Below are 22928 nucleotides of genomic sequence, written 5' to 3'. Positions count from 1 at the left end.
TACCGGGTCAAGGATAACTTTTAATGGAACCAATGTATATTAATTCTCGTATAGAAATATAATGACTTCAGGTCTAAGGACCATTACATAATTATCACTATGAGAATTACTTATGACATAACAGACATGTAGAATCTCACATCGGGTTTGTCCAGCACCATGTACATATACATATTCATGTGTCTTTGACTTTAGTATCACTATACCTATGATCAATGAGATGTGATCATCAGTCAACAAACACACCAGTCTTAATGTATTATTATTGTCCCTTAATAATAGTATTTGTTAAGTGGCATTTATGTCTACTTAGAACGTCCTATAAGGCTTGGAATGGTGTTTTTTACTCAAGTTAGTTGTGTTTTGATGTGTTTTGTAGTGTTTTAGCATTTCAGGCAAAGTTGGAGGAATCGGGAGGTTTAGCATTGCAATGATGCTAAAATGGTGTTAGGAAGGTGTCTTGAATAAAAGCTCGTGGATTTCCATCTCCAACCAGCCAGAAAAACAAGAAGAAAAACTTTTTCCAGAAGGTCAGCGTGCCCGCGCTAAAGTAGCGTGCCGGATGTCAGAGTTGCAGCGCGCCCGCGCTGGCGAAGCGCGCGCCCACGCTGGCGAAGCACGCGCCCGTGCCAGGTCGGTATTTAAGAATTATGTTTTGAATATAAGATTGATTTCTGGACTTCTATGCTAATTGGGGCTGCTATATAAAGACAATTAAAAGACGTTTTTCATAACGGAGCTTAAGGAGTAGACAACGAGAAGACCTAGGAGTACAAATACAACCAAGGCGAAGAGGATCTAGTTTATTCTTTTGATTATTTATTTTAAGTTGTAATCTTGGATGCTAGTTTTCTTGTTTTGTTGAACCTATACTCTTGTTTAACGTACTATGTTTATTATTCAGTTTTATAAAGACTTAGTTTATTATACTATGCTTTCATCGGAACCCACGGTGATGATGAGTTCGGTTATGGGCTAATCGTTATTGTTGGGTTCTAACGGATTTATTTATGGATTTCTATAGTTAATTTGTTTCGGTACCTTAGTGTGTGGTGATTGTATGATATCCCAGTATTGGTTGTGCTTATTCGTCTTATGATTGTCACGAACTTATAAGATAGCGTGTTAATCTCTATTGAAGCGAAAGTGAATAGAGGGGTTTAGAACTTGCCATGCTAGCATAGGTTCATGTATTGTTAATGCATGATTCGTAGGTAATTTTAACCATCTTACTTGCCCTATGTAATTATGATAGATAACTTGCGCATTAAACCGTTATGTTGTCAAATTCTATTGACATATAGGGTCCCAATATAATTGGTGTCTATTCAACTTCTATTTATTTTGTGGATGTCTGATAATAGGGTATTCGTGCAACGAAAGTTGGCGATTATCAGTTTCGTGTTATTTAATTAGTGCCATCACCATTGCATGCTAAGGTTAAGAACAAAAAAAGGCTATTGAATGAAGTATTTAATGAAGTTAGAATCATATATTTGTGTTATATAAGTAAATCAACCTTTTAATCGCTTAGTTAATATTCTTCAGCATAATCTCTTAGTTAATCATTGTTATAAACCATCTCAATTTGTTACTCGTCTTAGTATTGAGCGATAACCATAACATTGTTACATGAGCGCATAAATTGAACTTAACTTAAAAGAGTCTCGGTTGGAATAAACTAGAATTAATTCTATATTACTTGCGAACGCGTATACTTGCGTGTATTATTAGCGCGTGTTAACGTCCTAACAAGTTTTTGGCGCCGCTGCCGGGGACTCGGTGTTAATTTTTAGTTTATATGCTTGACATCAGTGTCCTTTAAAATTAATTGACTCGGATATTTTACTTACTTGTTCACTGGTTGCTTTTTCAGGTACTCTATAGAGCGTTTATGCAAAGGCGTTCTCGATCTCGAAAGAGAACACTGGATAAAGCGGAGGAAGAAGTTTTTGTAGAGGAAGAAGTTCTTTTAGAAGAGGAGAAAGTTGAAGAAGAAGCTCTTATTGCAATGGGAGAACCAGAAGCGAGTACGGAGGCTTTGATGGACTACTCTCAGCCGAAGATTAATGATATTCAGTCTAGCATTGTCCGACCGGCCATTTCATCTAACACTTTTGAAATCAAAGCTAGCACGATTCAGATGATGTAGAACTCGGTTCAGTTTGGGGGTTCTCCGACGGAAGATCCCAACTTGCATATTAGAGATTTTATCGAGATCTGCGATACTTTCAAATTCAACAATGTGTCTGAAGATGCTATTAAGCTAAGGCTTTTCCCATTCTCCCTGCGGGATAAAGCTAAGTGTTGGTTGCATTCTCTACCACCAGGCTCTATCACCAAATGGGAAGATCTTGCTCAAAAGTTCCTTACTAAGTTCTTTCCTATAGCGAAGACAGCTGTAATCAGGAATGCTCTTACTGAATTTGCGCAACAGTCTGGAGAGTCGTTGTGTGAGGCTTGGGTGCGATATAAGGAGATGCTTCGAAAGTATCCTCACCATGGGATGCATGACTAGATGATCATTAACTGTTTCTACAACGGTTTGGGTGCAACTTCTAGACCCATGCTTGATGCAGCATCAGGTGGAGCCTTATGGGCTAAGAGCTACGATGAAGCTTATGAGTTGATTGAACTGATGGTTGCTAATGAATACCAGAACCCAACTCAGGGACTACCTCGGGGCAAGGTAGCAGGAATTCTGGAGGTGGATGCAGCTGCGGTTATAGATGCTCGGCTTAAGGCTTTGACGATGAACGTGGATTCTTTGCCTAATTATGGAGTAAATCAAATCACTAGTGTTTGTGAGCTTTGTGCGGGTGCGCAAGAGATGGAGCTTTGTGCGGGTGCGCATGAGACAGAGCAGTGTGCTATTTCTAGTGAATCAACTCAGTTCATGAGCAACTTTCAGAGGGCGCAACAGCTAGTTCCAGCCACCTATCATCCCAACAACCGCAATCATCCTAACTTCAGCTACAGCAATACTTAGAATGCGGCGCAATAACCTTATCAGCAGTATGCTGCAAAGCAATACAACCCTCCTGGTTTTCAGCAAGCACAATATGCACTGAGACAACAACTCCAACTGCAACAATCTAATGAAAAATCTGAACTGGAGGAGTTAAGGCTCATGTGCAAGAGCCAAGCGGTGTCTATCAAGACCTTGGAGAATCAAATTGGCAGATTGCCAATACCTTGCTGAATCGACAACCTGGTACACTCCCTAGTGACACTGAAGTGCCAGGCAAGAAGGAAGCAAAAGAGCAGGTTAAGGCAATTACATTGAGGTCTGGGAATGTTGCAAGCCAAGAAAAGCTTAAAGTCCAGAATCTGAAGCAATGGTTGAGGAAGAAGTGCGGAAGGAAGCAGAAGTGGAACCAAGGAAGATTACTGTGTAACACACTCCTCGCGAGAGTAATACAGGGGAGAAGCAGAGCTATCCTCCACCTCCTTTTCCTAAGAGGCTGCAGAAGAAAAAGTTGGATAAGTAATTGGGAAGTTTCTGGAGGTGTTCAAGAAATTTCATATCAACATACCTTTCACTAAAGCTCTTGAACATATGCCTAGTTATGCGAAGTTTATGAAAGGTATTCTCTCTCGGAAAGTGAAGCTTGATGAAATAGAGACAGCTGCTCTCACGGAGGAATGCAGTGTTGTACTACAACAGAAGATGCCTCCGAAACTTAAAGATCCTGGAAGCTTTACTATTCCTTGTACCATTGGAAAAGTGTCATTTGACAAATGCTTATGTGACTTGGGAGCTAGCATCAATCTGATGCCTTTGTCATCTTTAAGAAGTTGGACTTACCTGATCCAAAGCCTACTTATATGACCTTGCAGTTGTCCGATCGTTTTATTACATATCTACGAGGCATTGTGGAGGATGTCTTGGTCAAGGTGGAAAAAATCATCTTTCCTGCTGATTTTGTTCTTGATTTCGAGGAGGATAAGAAGATTCCCATAATCTTGGGAAGACCTTTCTTGGCTACTGGCCGAACCTTGATAGATGTGTAGAAGGGTGAGCTCATTATGCGAGTGCTGGATCAGAATGTGACTTTCAATGTGTTCAATACCATGAAATTCCCTGCTGATAATAAGGAGTGCTTAAAATTGGAGTTGGTCGATTCTGTGGTTACTTCAGAACTTGATCAAATGCTAAGATCTGATGCCTTAGAGAAAGCCTTGTTGGGAAATTCAGATAGTGAAGATGACGAAGGTGATGAGCAGTTGTAATATTTAAATGCTTCTCCTTGGAAGTGAAGGCTGGATATGCCTTATGAATCTCTTGGATTGGAGGAGCTGAACAAATCTCCAAAGCGCCTCAAGCCATCTATTGAGGAAGCTCATACACTCGAGCTTAAACCATTGCCTGAACACTTAAGGTATACTTTTTTAGGTGATGCATCTACTTTGCCTGTTATTATTGCATCTGACCTTTTAGGTAGTGATGAGGAAAAGCTTTTGAGAATTCTGAGAGAGTTTAAATCGGCAATTGGATGGACTATAGCACATATCAAGGAAATCAGCCCTTCTTATTGTATGCATAAAATTCTGCTAGAGGAAGGTAGCAAGACAACTGTTGAGCAATAGAGAAGGCTTAATCAGATCATGAAAGAAGTTGTGAAGAAGGAAATTCTCAAGTGGCTAGATGCAGGGATCATCTATCCTATTTCTGACAGTTCTTGGGTGAGTCCAGTTCAGTGTGTGCCGAAGAAATGAGGCATCACAGTTGTTCCTAATGAGAAGAATGAGCTCATTCATACTCGAACAGTCACGGGGTGGAGAGTTTACATGGATTACAGGAAGTTGAACAAAGCCACGAGGAAGGATCACTTTCCTCTTCCTTTTATTGATCAGATGCTTGACAGGTTGGCTGGGCATGAATACTATTGTCTTCTGGATAGCTATTCGGGTTATAATCAGATTTGTATCACTCCGGAAGATCAGGAAAAGACTACTTCTACTTGTCTGTTGGGTACTTTTGTCTTCAGAAGAGTTTCTTTTGGGTTGTATGGTGCATCTGCCACATTTCAGAGATGTATGATGGTTATATTCTCTGACATGATTGGTCAGAATATGGAGGTGTTTATGGACGATTTCTCGGTGTTCGGTGATTCTTTTGACAAGTGCTTGCAAATTTTTTGCGCCGTTTTTAAAAGGTGTGTTGAGACCAATCTGGTTCTCAACTGGGAGAAATGTCATTTCATGGTGCAACAGGGCATCATTCTTGGGCACAAGGTCTCTAGTAAAGGTCTTGAGGTGGACAAAGCCAAGGTGGGGGTCATTGAAAATCTCCCCCCACCAATTTATGTTAAGGGAGTCCGCAGCTTTCTTGGTCATGCGGTTTTCTATAGGCGTTTTATCAAGGATTTTTATAAAATATCTAAACCATTGTGCAATCTTTTAGAGAAAGATGTCCATTTCCAGTTTGATGATGAGTGCCTCGCTGCTTTTGAGATCTTAAAAAAGAGTTTAATCACGACACCTGTCATAACTGCACCTGATTGGAATGAACCTTTTGAAATGATGTGCGATGCAAGTGACTATGCAGTTGGAGCAGTTCTTGGGAAAAGGAAGAAAAATATATTTCATGTGGTCTACTATGCTAGTAAGACCCTCAATGGTGCTCAACTGAACTATACTACCACTAAGAAAGAACTCTTAGCCATTATCTACGATTTTGAGATGTTCCGTTCTTATTTACTTGGGACGAAGGTGACAATTTTCACTGATCACGCTGCTATTCGCTATCTCATCTCGAAGAAGGACTCGAAACCTAGATTGATTTGATGGGTTCTTTTACTTCAGGAATTTGAGTTAGAGATCAAGGACATGAAAGTTACTGAAAATCAAGTTGTTGATCATCTCTCTCATTTAGAGGGTCCAAGTACGACTACACAAGATAAGACATTGATAAATGAGTCTTTTCTTGATGAGCAGTTGTTTGGGGTGCAAGAGGAAGAACCGTGGTTCACAGACATTATGAACTACCTTGTGAGCAATATTATGCCTCCAGAATTGTCTTTTGCTCAAAGGAAGAAGTTTCTTCATGAGGTGAAGTGGTACATGTGGGATGAGCCATTCTTCTTTAGGCAAGGAGCTGACCAAATCATCAGGAGGATCACAAATACAACCAAGGCGAAGAGGATCACAAATACAACCAAGGCGAAGAGGATCTAGTTTATTCTTGTGATTCTTTGTTTTAAGTTATAATCTTGGATGTTAGTTTTCTTGTTTTGTTGAACCTATACCCTTGTTTAACGTACTTTTTTATTATCCAATTTTATAAAGACTTAGTTTATTATACCATGCTTTCATCGGAACCCACGATGATGATGAGTTCGGTTATGGGCTAATCATTATCGTGGGGTTCTAACGGATTTATTTATGGATTTCTTTAGTTAATTTGTTTCGATACCTTAGTGTGTGGTGATTGTATGATATCCTAGTATTGGTTGTGCTTATTCGTCTTATGAGCATCGTGAACTTATAAGATAGCGTGTTAATCTCTATTGAAGTGAAAGTGAATACAGGGGTTTAGAACTTGCCATGCTAGCATAGGTTCATGTATTGTTAATGCATGATTCGTAGGTAATTTTAACCATGTTACTTGCCCTATGTAATCATGATAAATAACTTGCACATTAAACCATTTTGTTGTCAAATTCTATAGACATATAGGGTCTCAATATAATTGGTGTCTATTCAGCTTCTATCTATTTTGTGGATGTCTGGTAGTAGGGTATTCGTGCAATGAAAGTTGGCGATTACTAGTTTCGTGTTATCTTATTAGTGTCATCACCATTGCATGCTAAGGTTAAGAACAAAAAAAGGCTATTGAATGTAGTATTTAATGAAGTTAGAATCCCATGTTTGTGTTATATAAGTAAATCAACCTTTTAATCTCTTAGTTAATATTCTTCAGCATATTCTATTAGGTAATCATAGTTATAAACCATCTCAATTTGTTACTCGTCTTAGCATTGAACGATAACCATAACATTGTTGCGTGAGCGCATAAATTGAACTTAACTTAAAAGAGTCTCTGTGGGAGCGAACTAGAATTAATTCTATATTACTTACGAACATGTATACTTGCGTGTATTATTAGCGCGTGTTAACGTCCTAATAATACTCGACTAGGGACCTTTAGGAATATTGATACTATTATCATAATCTCAATTCTAAGTCACGTACTTAGAGATATAGAATTGCATATCATATTTTAAGGACATTTATTAATCTAACATTTATATCGCAGTAAATTAAGAATTAATAAAATATAAAGGGAATAATCGATTGAACATAAACATTAATAATCTAAATGTCTTAAACTAAAAAATCATAGTGTTGTCTCTAGGGCACAAACACTAACAATATCCCACTTGCACTAGAGCCAATCACCCATGTATCTAATACTCATGGAACTAGTATGACCATCGTGCTTCTTCTGCAACAAATCCTTAGTCAGTGGGTCTGCAACACTATCATTACTATGCACTTTATATTTATATCTCCTTGATCATTAATCTCATTAATAAGGTGCTATCGCTTAAGGACATGCCTAAACTGTCTCCTTGGATGTTTCGAAAGCAATAATATATTCGGCTTCCATTATAGAATCATCAATGTTCATGATGTAAACTATTCAAGCTAACATCATTTATATTTAGACAAAACACAAAATAGACATAAACACATAATCATCATTGTCTGTCCAAAAATTAGGTTCAGAAACTAGCATCAGTGTAACCCTTTACATCTAGTTCCCTATTTTCTCCATGTACCAAAAATAAATATTTAGTCCTCCTTAAGTACTTAATAATATTCTTGAAAAATATCCAGTGACCCTCACCTGAATTAGACTGGTATGCGATCGTCTTGCTCAAAGCATACGAAACATTAGGATAAATACATATCATTATACATAATATAGATCCAACTGATGATGCATCTGGAACTTTCTCAAACGGCCCTTATCATCTAATGATTTAGGGGGAGATTATTTTTGAGATCACTATCCAATGAGACATCGAAATATATCATTTCTTTGTCTCTTGCTTTATCAATGTATGTACTCCGACTAGGTCGATTAATCTCTTCAATCTATCTCTATAGATCTTGATCCCTAATATATAGGTAGCATCGCCTAAGTCTTTCATCAAGAAACTATTTCTCAACCAAGTCTTAACAGACTGTAGAGAAGGTATGTCATTCTCCATGTGTTATATGTCATCTATATATAATACTAGGAATGTCACATGGCTCCCACTAACCTTCTTGCAAACACATGGTCCATCTTTGTTTAGAATAAAGCCAAACTCTTTGACCGTTTCATCAAAATGAATATTCATTCTCCTTGAGGCTTGCTTCAATCAATAAATAGATAGAAGCAACTTACAAACCATCTTAACAAACTTTGGATCGACAAAACCCTCAGGTTGTATCATATATACATCCTCTTCAAGAATCCCATATAAGAAAGCAATTTTGACATCCATTTGCCAAATCTCATAGTCAGATTAAGCAACTATTGCTAACAAAATCCTGATGGACTTGACCATAGTAACAGGTAAAAAGTCTCATTATAGTCTATACCATAAATTTATTTGAAACCTTTTGCCACTAGTCGCACCTTATAGGTATGTACTTTACCATCCATGTCAGTTTTCTTCTTGAATACCCATTTGCACCCTATAGGTTTTACCCCTTCGAGTGGATCAACTAAAGTCAATACTTTATTTTGATACATGGATTCCATCTCAGATTTCATAGCCTTCCGCCATCTCTCGGAGTCTGGACGGTTCATAGCATCTTGGTAGGTGAGAGGCTTTATCATTATCCGCAAGCATCACATCACCATTTTGAGTCAAAAAAATCCATAATTTCTCCCAGACTTATGGTGAATCCTACTAGATTTACGAATAACATGTGTTTCCTGAACATGATTACTTTCAACATTTTAATGTACATCCCGATCTTATTCCAATTTTGATTCAATGTTATCATGTGGTTCTCGATCTTCATCGAGATGCATTGTCCTCCCACTTATTTTCTTAGAAAGTAGTTCTCCCTCAAGAAATACAGCGGCCTAAGAAACAAACACTTTGTTCTCGGAAGGATTATAAAATCTATACTCTAGTCTCGCTTGAGTATCCTACAAAATAGCATCTATCTAATTTTGGTCCAAGCTTCTCAGAGGCTGAACGTTTTACAAACGCTTCATGTTCCCCAAATTTTCATAAATGACATGCTATGATGTTTATCAGTCTATATCTCATACGGAGTATTTTAAACGGATTTAGTCGGAACTTGGTTAAGTGTATATGTAGTTGTTTCTAGAGCATAACCCCAGAAACTGAATGGAAGATCCGCTTGACTCATAATCGATTGCACTATGTCCAACAAGGTACGATTTCTCCTCTCAGAATCTCTATTCCATTGAGGTGTTCCAGAAGGAGTAAGTTATGATACACTATCACACTCCTTCAAAAAACTTTTGAAATTGAGGCTTAGGTATTCTCCTCCACGATCTGATCGTAGAACTTTTATACTTTCCTCTGTTTGCTTTTCTACTTCATCCTTATATTCTTTGAACATTTCAAAAGAATCATATTTGTTCTTCATAAGATATACATTTCCATACCTACTAAAGTCAACAGTAAATATTATGAAGTAGTAAAAGCCACTCCTTGCCATCATACGTATTATACATCATTATGTAAAAGTCCTAATCGTGCGGTGGCCCTTTCACCTGATAAGGTAAAAGAAGCTTTAGTCGCATCTTCCGTATGATTCAAAATCAAACTTATCCAAGTATCCATCTATATGTAACTCAGAAATTTGTTTCTCATTAATATGACTTAACGATAATATTAGAGGTAATGTTTGATCTCAGTCATCTTAGAAGATACAAATTATTAACTAATTGTGCAACATTATAAGCCTTATCATTAAAATAGAGTAAACAACTATTGTTTATTTAATTAAAATGAAAACCTTTCTTGTCCTGACAAGAAATTGATTTAATGTATCCGCTAAAGACAGACATATAATAACAATTTATCAAGTTCTCAATCTCGCCTTATGGGCAAAATTAGGTATCGAGTTCCTTCAACTAGAGCAATAACTTTTGCTCTAATTTTATCCCGATACCTGAAACTTGACCACTACTAGTCTTCTTCTTTAGATCTTCCAAACAAACTCGATAATTTAACTTCCAATCATCCAGTTATTTTCATAAATATGACAATCATCTCCTTTAGCAACACCACTATCAGGCTTCAAAAGCCCTTTGGGATTGGACTTTGGTTTGTCACCATATAAGATCAAATCTTCACCTTGCATGTCCACTTTCCTTTCCCATTTGCATTCCATGTGTACATCATCAATATGGACGTAATTCATACCTTTACCGTGTTATTTTCAGCAGTTCTAAACATGCTTAACAACTCAGTGAGTGTTCTGTCTATCTCATTCCTTTTGTTCTTAACAATCTAAGAATAGAAGTTGTTCGAAGATTGTTTGATCAAATCAAGCTGAGTCTCTAGACTATTCTTAAAACCTAAAATATCAAGGTACATATACCTATCACCTTTAGAACATGTGGTCCAACCGGATATTATTCTACCATTAATGCAAAAGTATGGTGCCTTATTATTGTCAAATCTTTCTGACGAGCCTATCCTTCAAACATCCTTTGAAGGTGCTCAATCATATCATAAGCATCATTATGCTCTTGTTGCTTCCAAAGTTCATCACTCATAATTACAAGCATGAAACATGAAATATCAGTTGCTTAATCAATTTGCTTCTAGTAAGCATTTTGTTCAGCACATGATTCATTCTTAGCTAGAAGAAATAAGGGAGGGGTTTGAGTTACATCCTTGAACCTGAGGAAAATCCTCAAGTTCCCATGTCAATTGAAGAAATTGTTTTATGTCAGCTTGTCCTTCTCAAGGACTATTACATAGAGAAGTTATTTGTGTTATTTGTCATTTGATATCTACAATATTAAAGTGCATAAAATGACTTAGTCTACTGATGATTATTAAGTTATGTTCAAGTGATTATTCATATATATATATATATATTCATAATATATATCTCCCACTATTTTAATCAAATCAATAGCCCTAACTATTAATTCGGAAAAAATATCTTATATATCCTTTCTAGTGAGCCAAGATTCATATTTCACTATGCGTTAGGTCAGCTTTGGCTTTTCTCCTAAAATATGATTATTTAGGTAGACAATATTTGTCAATTATATCAACTATATAACTCTTGGATAGCTTGGTGTAACAACATTTGTTCATATTTATCTAATAAATATCGCCAAATTCAACGCCTCTAAGTTCACAATCCTATTATAGTAACTTAGTTAAGTCAAACCTAATAGTCAAAAAGTATCAATATACTTCAACACATCTCCCACGATAGATGAGAGTACTTCGCTTTGGCAAACCCACTCCTTGTCGATCTAGGGGTTAACGCATTGGACTCATTGGAAGGCATCTGATCAACTTAATATTAACGTTAGGGTTTTGTTAATTTTAAAATGATCATGATCCCATCATAAAGAGATTCTCAATTTTTCCTTGAATAAAATACTTCAAATCAATATTCGTCAATGGTTTTATTTTCAGGTAGTGAAGGAGTAACAACGGTCTCGGTTAAAACCCACAACCTTACAAGTTCAATGAGCTCACTTTTGACAAAATTGCCCCATGTCACAAATAAAGAAAATTTATATTTTATTCTGTGTTTCATAAATACGAGAATCTCATAATCGTTTGTTCATTTTTAAAATCTTGAGTTATTACAGATTTTATCTTGTTTAGCAAGCATGGCATGGGTGTCGTATCTAATACATACATCATTAATCTAATTAAGCATGCATCTTTGTAAACTACTCTACACATACATTCATCATATGAGCATATATATGTAAAGTGCGACAAATTAAATGTGGTTGGTTATGACTTCATCCTATGTGATCTTTATCAAGATAATGACAAAGATCTAGGTCAATCCAAGGTGGAAAATAAATACAGGCTAACTATTACATGTCTTCTTTCTTGTATTACTTCCTTGGATGACCTACATGTGAGATTACCATTCCTTGATCTTCAAATCTTCATGTCTTCATGTACGTTACATGAATGAAAAAAAACTAATCTAATGTACTTACAATAAGAACTCGAGTTACATTCAAGATTTAATAATTACAAGATCAAACGGCATCCATGTCGTATTTAAAAAAACCAAAACCATTTACCTAAGGTCATAAGCCATAACCATCCACCATGCTTAATTAACACATTAGAACATGTTAAAACATATAATATGATCTTAACATATCATACCCATCATGATCTAATCATAAAAAACAAAAATGGCAAAAATCAGAAAATTCAAAATTAAATTTGATAACATTAAATCGCAGATTACAGGGCCTAAACGACGTCAAACACCTTAATAATCGTTGATAGCTTTAGCTATCAGTTTCGTTCAGATGCTTGATTCCATATGAAATAGCATACTCGTTCGCCAAAATCGGATATCAGACCCAGATTTCAGCAAATCCGCTGCATCCGATTCAGAATCGTATCAAATACGATTCTTATAATAAGAACAAATACAAAACATACACACACACATATATATATATATCATATATACATATTATATAATCATAATATGACTATACAACTCTCATGAATATCATATATTCAAAACATATACATACATACGCATATATAAACATAACAACATGTGAAACATACAAAATCACATACATAACAGTCACGGAATACTGTATATGTTATCATCATAAAACCAGTAAACACATAAATGAATTAAACACTTTTCGCAAGTAGCTCGGATGCCATTGAAAGGTTTCGAGCACATGAACGCAACGGAAACAGTAATTAAAAACGTGAAAAACCAGAATTTTCGAAACCCACTGCAGGATCCATGCAAAAAATAGATATTCAATTCGTAGATCAGATAATTTATCTTAAGAAACTTTACAAATTGGTTGAATAATGGAGATCCAAAGATTGTTCAATCGACACGCATACCGCTCTCGCGATCCACGTTCTATCTGTATCCACACGAATGCTTGAACTCAAGGATTGGATGTGTACTAGCACAAACTCGTTTCTTCTTGCTCTCTCCATCTTCTCTATTGGTGGCTAGGGTTTTAGTAAAAGTCTTTTTTTTAAAATAAAAATCAGCCACAAGAGATATTATGTAGAGAGTAGAAAAATGAATCATAACTCTTAACTAATTAATAGTTATTATTCATTCAAAATTCCTATTTTGTATATAATTAAGTCACACTTAATTACTAAAACATGTATTTCATAATTAATATTAGTAAATTCGAATATCATTATTTATCTAATTAATTAAGTCATACTTAATTAATATAATAAATAATTTGATATACTTTAATATAATTTAAATCCAATTTAAACTAAATAATCCTTCAAGCATTCTTTGTGTGTGACCATGTAGGTTATTATTACATTGGCAACAAATTTTAAATCTAATTTAAAATCGTAAACAATGAGCGGCTTCTAGTAATACATCATTGTTATCCAATTAATAATAATTCAATCGGTGATCCATTTAACCTTTCGTGAATAATGTACAATGTAATATAATCCCTTTAATCACATATTATAGATTAAACCAGAGGCATGTAATGTGTCACCCTCGTCATAGTTTAATCCAAGTTTCCTTGATCAATGAGTAGACTATCATATCAAATCAATATTTGAGAATGGCCCCGCATTTCATAGTCTAGCTCACACAAGAGGTCAATAATATCACTCCTAAAATAGGAGGGTTAAATCTGATCTAGATCATTCATATTTCTTATACGATTCATAATATACCCAATGTCCACTTTTATCATTACCGGTCAAGGATAACTTTTAATAACATCAATGTATATTAATTCTTGTATAGAAATATAATGACTTCAGGTCTAAGAACCATTACATCATTTTCACTATGAGAATTACTTATGACGGAATCTCACATCTGGTCTGTCCAGCACCATGTACATATACATATGCATGTGTCTTTGACTTTAGTATCATTATACCTATGATCAATGAGATGTGATCGATCAATGAGATGTGATCATTAGTCAACAAACACACTTGTCTTAATGCATAATTATTGTCCCTTAATAATAATACTCGACTAGGGACCTTTAGAAATATTAATACTATTCTCGTAATCTCATTTCTAAGTCACGTACTTAGAGATATAGAATTGCATATCATATTCCAAGGACAATTATTAATCTAACATTTATATCACAGTAAATTATGAATTAATAAATTATAAAGGAAATAATCGATTGAACATAAACATTAATAATCTAAATGTCTTAAACTAAAACATCATAGTGTTGGCATCTAGGGCACAAACACTAACAGAATCATCCGGGCACAACACTCATGAATGTCGACAGCTAAAAGATGAAATAGAGGCTCTGATCAAGGAAGGTTATCTTGGAGAATGGGTGGTTAAGGAAGTAAGGAGGCATAAAAATGGTTCTGACAAAGTAAAAGAGGAAGGAGGTCGTACTCTTCAGGGATCCAACAATGAGATTTTGGAAGAAAACAATTTTTTCAGGGATGGCAGCATCCGAGCAATATATGGAGGAGAACCCGGAATGGAATGCAGTAATTGAGCCTTGGGAAGATACATAAGGGAAGACCAATTTCGACCATTAACTGACATCCATAGGGTGGAGACTCGGCCACCCAAAGTATTTAAGGGAGAATCAATGGATATCACCTTCAGGGAGGCGTATGCTAGGTAGGTACAGCCCAATTTTAACCATTAATTGACATCCACAGGTTGGAGACTCGGACACCCAAAGTATTTAAGGGAGAATCAATGGATATCACCTTCAGGGAGGCGGATGCTAGGTAGGTACCCCACAGTGATGCTCTGGTCATTTCTCTCCAAATCGGAACTAAAAACATTTATGGAGCCTTCGTGGAAATTGGGAGCTCGGCAAATATCCTTTACTATAACACCTATAAGAAGATGGGTTTTCTTGATCGAGATATGTAAGCGGAGGATTCTTGGGTCTATGGTTTTTCTGGAGAAGGAGTTAGAGTCATTGGATTAATTCGGTTGCCATGTACTCTGGGAGAAAGTCCTCTCTCTATGATAAAGATACGCGAATTTAAGGTCTTGAATCAGGAGTCATCCCACAATCTGTTGTTGGGATGACCTTTTCTCAGGGAAATGAGGGTCATCACTTCAATTCACCACCTGACTATCAAATTCCCTACCCCAAATGGGGTTGGCATCATAAAAGGTTCCCAATATTACTCCCGGGAATGTTACCGACAAGCTATGAGGGGCTTTCGAGCAACCAATCGAGGAGATTCGTGTCCATTATTATGTTGAGCAAGAGAATGAATACTTCGAGTTTCCTTCAGTAACGTTGTTCTTAGAAGATACTCTCACGATCAAAATGTTGGAAGAAGAAGAGCCCCCAAACAACCACATAATCCAAGAAAACTTCAATGGAGAACAACTCGAAGGAAGAGCTGGTGTTTTGTGAAATCTTGAATAGGTTGTATACAAGGTGGATGGCCCTATATCACAGGGCGCGCCCTTGTCACCAAATGTTTCAAAAGAAGTCGATGCCCCTATATCACAGGACGCGCCTTCTCTCATTAAAAATCCTAAAGAAGTTGATGTCCCTGCTATGCAGGGCGCGCCTTCCTTCAAAAAAGAAGTTGATGCTCCTCCTCTAGAGGGTGCGCCTTCTAAACAAAATGATGAAGATCACAATCAGCTCGATTTGGATCCCCAGATTCCGATGGCTATGGAAAAAATGGGGCCGGCTGAGGATACTATTGAAATCTGAATTGACGAGAAGGATCCGGGCAAAGTTCTGAAGATTGGTTCTCAGTTAAATCTAAGGCTGAAAAAAGGACTTTCAATATTTCTCTTAGCAAATCTTGATGTATTTGCATTAAGCCACTCGGATATGGTTGGGATTGACCCGCAAGTCATGCGCCATCGATTGAATATCGATCCCAAATATAAAGGGATTTGACAAAAGCATAGGGCAATAAGTGGAGAAAAGGTTGTAGCCTTGGCAGAAGAAGTCGATAGACTCTTGGATATCGGATTGATCATAGAATCTTTCTATTCGAAATGGTTGGCAAATCCGGTGTTAGTAAAAAAACCCAATGGAAAGTGGAGAACTTGTGTGGACTTCACAGATCTAAATAAAGCTTTCCCAAATGATAGCTCCATTTTTCAAGAATTGATCAGTTGATTGATGCTACAACGGGGCATGTTTTGTTAAGTTTCATGGATGCATAGTCTGGCTATAATTAAATTCTCATGTATGAGCCTGACCAAGAGCACATATTGTTCACATGGACAGAGGTCTCTATTGTTATATCGGGATGCCGTTTGGTCTAATCAATGCTGGGGAAACTTATCAGAGGCTGGTGAACAAGATGTTTAAGAGATAGATTGGGAAGACGATGGAGGTATATATGGACGATATGTTGGTGACATCTAAGGAGGCTGAAGATCACATAGCAGACCTTGCTGAAATGTTTCATATTTTAAGGAAGTATAGAATGAAGTTGAATCCTCAGAAATGTGTGTTCCGTGTAGAATCGGGGAAGTTCTTGGGGTTCATGGTAAACCACCGAGGAATCGAGGCAAATCTCGCGAAAATCAAAGCTATACTAGACATAAAATCTCCCACCAACATTAAGCAGGTACATAATTTAACGGGAAGGATTGCAACATTGAATTGATTTGTTTCAAAATCTTTGAACAGATGCAAGAAATTATTTAAGGCAATTAAAGAGATGGGAAATGATTTCATATGGACCTCGAACTGTGAGTAAGCTTTTCGGAAAATCAAAGAACAGTTGGGGAATCCTCATATGTTGGCAAAGCCAGAGGATGGGGAAACATTGATTCTCTATTTAGCAGTTTCAGGAATATTCCATCAGTGCGGCACTGGTAAAAGAGAAAGAAGGCCGCCAGTCTCCGGTGTACTATGTAAATAAGAGATTGTTGGATGTAGAGACTAGATACACCAGCATGGAAAAATTAGTATATGCCCTTGTCCTTGCGGCACGGAAACTGAGGCCATACTTCCAAGCTCATCGGATAGAAGTTTGTACTGCCTATCCTCTGAGGCATATCTTACACAAGCCAGAGTCATTAGGCCAAATTTTGAAGTCAGAAGTTGAGTTGGGACAGTTTGACTTGGAATATTTACCCCGCATGTCAAGCAAAGGACAAACATTGGCGGACTTCATACTTGAGTTTGATTCTGAAGTAGATGAAAAGGCTATAGTGTTGGCAGAACCTTCCTTACAGGAGAATAACCATGACAAGGTAAGAGAAGAGTTCCCATACCCTTGGTGGATTCTACATGTCGATAGGGTTGCGAATAATAATGGAGCAGAAGTCGGGGTTGTTCTGATTACCCCGGAGGGGCACCATTTGATGAGCGCCATTCACTTAATTTTTTATGTCACAAACAATGACGCTAAATATAAAGCCCTAATTAATGGTTTGAAGATAGCCTTGAAAGTATGGGTTGTGAATTTGATAGGTCGGAATGATTCGGAGGTAGTGGTAAATCAAGTTAATGGAGGGTTTTAATCTTGGGGTCCTCGAACTGAGTTGTACATGAGGTGTGTGCAACGCTTGCTCCAAAGATTTGGTAGCGCCAGGATGGAGGGTGTTCCAAGAGAAGAGAATGGCAATGCGGATGCCTTGGAAAAAATGGGCTCGCAAATAGACAGTGTGGTGCTAGGACAGATTCCCTTGGGGATTCAGGAAATTCCAAGTATTTTAGAAATGAGTGTGTTTCAGATGCAAGAGGTCCTGCTGGAGACTTGAATGAGCCCAATTCTCAACTATATTTGCACGGAAAATTTGCCGGAAGATAAGCTACCGGCTCGACGCCTTCGCTATCAAGTTGTGAGGTATGTTGAGTATGACGGGGTGCTATATAAGAGAGGTTTTAATCAACCGATTTTGCGATATATAGATCTCGAAGAAGGACATTATATTCTCAAAGAAATATATGAAGGAATTTGTGGCAATCACTCGGGGGGTGGTTCGTTGGTATTAAAAGTTCTTAGACAGGGGTATTACTGGCCAACCATGAAAGAAGATGCTTTTAAGTTTGTTAGGGCATGCGATCATTGCCAACGATTTGCCAATTATTCCAACATCCCTGCAACATCCATAACTTCATTGGTAAGTCCTTGGCCTTTCGCCATGTGGGGAATCAACCTTATTGGAGAACTCCCCAAGGCCAGGGGGTGTGAAATTTACTGTTGTAGCTGTGGATTACTTTATAAAATGGGAGAAATCTATGTCATTGGCCACGATCACAGCTAAGAAAATCAATTATTTTGTCTTCGATTCCATAGCCTGCAGATTTGGGATTCCGTATAAGCTCATATCAGACAATGGGAAACAGTTTGACAGAAAATAATTAAAGAAGCTTTATGAAGATTTGCACATCAAGAAGGACTTTTCTGCAGTCTATCATCCTAATGGACAAACTGAAGCTATAAATAAGATCATTAAGCATACTCTAAAGGCCAAGTTGGAAGGAAAGAAAGGATATTGGCCAGAACAGTTTCCAATGGTTCTTTGGTCCTATAACACAACTCCAAGATCAACTAATGGCGAGTCCCCTTTCATGCTAGCCTACGCGTATGAGGCTGTGATTCCCATGGAAGTGGGGGTTGGATCATTTCAAAGAGATTTGTTTATGGAAGAAGACGTGGAGGTTAACCAGAGGCTCCACTTAGATTTATTAGATGAATCCAGAATGAATTCTCAGTTAAAGCTTGTTGCATATCAGTAGAGGATTGCAAGATATTTCAATAAGAAGGTGAAATCCATGCCTTATATGGTAGGAGGCCTTATTCTGAGAAAAGTTATGCCAAATACCAAAATAACTCAGCATGGAGTGCTCAGAGCTAATTGGGAAGGATCGTACAAAGTCAAAGCTATACTTTGGAAAATAACTTAACATTTGGAGGATTTGGATGGAAAACTCATTCCCCGAGCTTGGAATGCAGAGCACTTGTGAAAATATTATCAATAGGGCGCAACCTCGGCCCCCTCACTTCTATGATAGATTTTATGTAATAGACTAGTACAAATAAATTCTTCCTACTCTATAGGGTAATATATATGACTACGAGTCTTGGAACTAGCCGAAGGATAAATTTCTCAAATAATTTCCCCATAAAGCATAATAGCCATAGGACTGGTGTAAACTTTCCACTAGAGCGCATTATCAATAAAGAAAAGAAATTTCAACTACATATTGTTCAAGACCTGCTTATAGAATTATATTGAAATAATTAAATTACAAGGCGCGCTCTAATAGTGGAAATGTCTTAACAAAATCCACTTATAAAATCTATAGTGAACCAATTTTGAGGACGCGCCCTAGGGGAGGAAGCGCCTCAACAAATCCACTTGTAAATTCCTGAATAAAGTTTAAAGGGCGCTTCCTCTGATAGGGAACGCCCAGATAGTGCTTAGCTTATAAAGTTTAAAAGTCAATGCATATATACATCAAAAGACATGTTTTAAAAAGAAATAAATAAAGTAGCCGAGTTCGAACAAAGCAAAAGTATTAAGATATGTCGTGTCTAACATTATGATTTAGAAATTATTTTAAGCCTCAAGAGTTTATGCATTTTGAGATAGCATTTACCTACGAAGGCGTGCCCTGAGGGTGGGATCGCCCTGACAAAAGTGCCTTAGAAAATTGTATGAAATTCTAACATGGTTGGTAAAACCTCATAATCATTTATTAGGGCGCGTCCCAATGAAGGGAGTACTTTAAATTTCAGCAAAAATTCTTTGCAAAGGCAACTAAAAATAACTGTTATGTTCAAAATTGTATGTTTACATATAATTCAAGATTCATAAATAAGATATCAAACCATAAGGCACGCCCTGATGATGGAAGCGCCCCATCTATTAGTAGCTTAGGAAATTTTACTTACAGAAAAAATATAAGAATCAATGGCGCCGCATGATTTTGGCGCGCCCTAAAAATAGAAGTGCCTGATATACTTGACTTAGAAATTTTATAAGGTAAGAAGAAACTGGGATAAAAATAATTGTCATAAAAATTAAAGGAAATGAAAATAGCAACAAAAGATTAGTCTTATAACTTTGCACAACATCAAAAGAGGGCTGACACCTTGAGTATTAATATGAGTTGGATAAATAAAATTAAAGGTAGCAGAAAATCAAGGCGCGCCCTGAGTGTCATCAGTTGGGGGAATTGATTGAAGCGGAACAGAAGGGTCAACCTCAGGCACGTCTGTAGGCGCGCCTTCTTCTTCTTCTTCTAGCCCAATCTTTATCCTCATTTCTTTAATTTTGTGGCATATTCCCTTTTAAACTCACCATCTCAGCAACCGTCTCCTCACCAAACTTCTCGAAGGTGTAATATGGGTCATTTTCCACAAAACCAACCCTGTAGATGTGAAAACCACGAACAAAGGCATCGTCAGTAATCTTCCTCTTCTCATCTAACCAGCCATCCTTTTGTTACCCTTCAAGATATTCAATCCTGAGCTTTGCTTCTTCTAATTTAGTATGGAGGGATGTAGCCTTTTTATTAGCTATGTCGAGCTGAGAACTTTGGTTCTCAAGCTCACCCTTCAAGAAAGATATCTGGGAGTCTCTAGCTTTGATGTCTTTCAAATAAAGAAAATCCTTATCAAGGAGATTATTTTGAAGGATAGTGTTATCCCCCTGCAGCCTTTCTAGGTGCGCCCTCTCCTCCAGAATCTTATCTACAGCTTGGGTAGAATGGAACATTAGTTGACAAGAAGCTTTGATTGAAGCCTTAGTTGATTCCTCCAGACTCATTGCTTGCCACTGCTTAACCACCTCATCAGTAACATAAATAGATCTCAAGGGGCCAAGATAGCTAAGAGCCACAGAAGAAGAACTTATAGGCGCGCTCTCTATCCGGGGCCTTTTAGGCGTGCCCTCTTTCTCAGATAGATCTACCACTGTCCCTTTTAGAACATGGTTAGGTTGGAAGACAGGGGCAGTAGTTGGGATGGGTGTTTGAGTTTTTGGAGTGTCCTTCTTTGGTGCTCTGGCTTTGGGCTTATCACCAGGACGCGCCCCGAATGACTTTGGAATCTTGGGAGGAGCCATATCTGTGTAAAACCATGAAAAAGATTAGTGCACTAAAAGATAAGAAGCGCCTTGGTAGGGCGTGCCCCCGCTTTATAATTGGTAAAAAATTAAATGGATACTCGATAAGTAAAAGCAACAGGTATGCATAAATATAGGATTATGCAGCACAACGTACAGTGTGTAAACAGGTTTACTTGATTAAGTGAAAAACAAACCAATTGGGACGGGCCTAGAAAGGACGCGCCTTCATAATGGTACTTGGACTAACATAAAAAAAACTCTCTAAGAGCATGCCATGACAATTAATTAAGTGTTTAGTCTAACTTTAAATACAATTCAAACCTAGTGGGGGTTCGTTTTGAGTAGTGTTATCTTCATACTCTTCTTCTTCCTCTGCTTTATCATCACTTTCTATTTCTACGACGCGAGAGACCGGGACACCTTTTCTGAACTCCATGTATTTACACTTTGTCCCCACCAAGTCAAAAATAATTTCGACTCGCATTAGGTTGGATCTGGTAACAAGGGTTTTTAAGTTACCTTTGGGCGCGCCCTCTAGATCCCGTGCTGAAGGTTTATCTAATAAGTAAAAAAGGTGAAATACATAAGAAAAGAGAGGAGAAAGAATGAAGTAACAGGAAAAAGAAAACAATGAATAAAAGTTAGGGCGCACCCTTACTTGGTTCTGTGCTGAACTGAATCCTGATTCTAGGAACGTCATATAAATAGAAGAAGTTTTCTTTCCATACTTTCTCATGGTTAACTTTCCCGGAGGAAAAACCTTTCTTGTTGTGCTGTTTATCAACTACTAAGTAGTAGTAACCATGGTCATATTTGTGAATACTAAAGAAGTGGCTCACCTCTTCCATTGTTGGTTGGGGAAAATTTAAGTCCATATAAAGAATGAACAAAGCTAACACAAGCTTATAGGTGTGTGGTGATAGTTGGAGAGGAGCCGAGTCATATAATTCAATTACATCCCTAAGATAGGGGTGTAAGGGCGCGCCCACTCCTAGAGAGACCAACTTCGGGCTTGTAACCATTCCCAGGATGCTGAAGTTTCTTCCATAATTAAATATATGAGGACACATCATGCTCAGAGGGCGCACCCATATGCCTTCCATATCGTAAAATTTCATTAGCCAATCCAACTGCTCGTCTGAATAGTTGGATGAAAGCCCCACACTGAACAATTTTCCCTGTTCTTTCCTAAAACATTTCTTTACGGCTTCGGTAAATTTCTCATACTTGCTCCAGTCAAAATACAATTCGCTATCATAGACATCCCGACGAATGAAAGGACTGGGCGAGGGTTCAGGAAAATTGGAGAATTGAATAGTGTCTTCGTTGAAAAAGTTCATCTCATCACGAAGAGATGAAGAGCTTTCTTCGGACGCGCCCTGAGACTTTTGAGGGGATAAACTTGGAGAAATGGATTTGTATGAAACCTTCGAAGGTCCTGCACCCACGTTGACCGCAATCTCGGTACCTCTATACCTATTAGCATTCAATTCTTCAATCCAGTCGTCTATGTCTGTGTCCATGGGGGATGAGGATCTTTCCTTCGAGATTAGTTTCTTTTTTCCTTTTCTTTGAGCTAAAGGAACGTTATCCAAAGAAGAACTATTTGAAGAGTCTTCCATAAGTTTGCCTTCCTTAAAGTCTTGGATAAGGAGCGCCACACGATCTAAGAATTTGGGAGT

General features: G+C 37.5%; 1 non-coding gene across 1 annotated transcript; it reads right to left on the bottom strand.

Moving 5' to 3' along the window:
* Positions 1-2401: 2401 nt before the first annotated feature.
* Positions 2402-2508, bottom strand: LOC141709277 (small nucleolar RNA R71). Its single transcript, XR_012569863.1, has one exon. It is a non-coding gene; the product is annotated as a small nucleolar RNA R71 (small nucleolar RNA).
* Between the last annotated feature and the right edge of the window lie 20420 nt (positions 2509-22928).

Source organism: Apium graveolens, chromosome 2 (genome assembly GCF_009905375.1).
Source record: "Apium graveolens cultivar Ventura chromosome 2, ASM990537v1, whole genome shotgun sequence".
NCBI classification, from domain to species: Eukaryota; Viridiplantae; Streptophyta; class Magnoliopsida; order Apiales; family Apiaceae; genus Apium; species Apium graveolens.
This window is presented reverse-complemented; position numbering and strand designations above follow the sequence as displayed.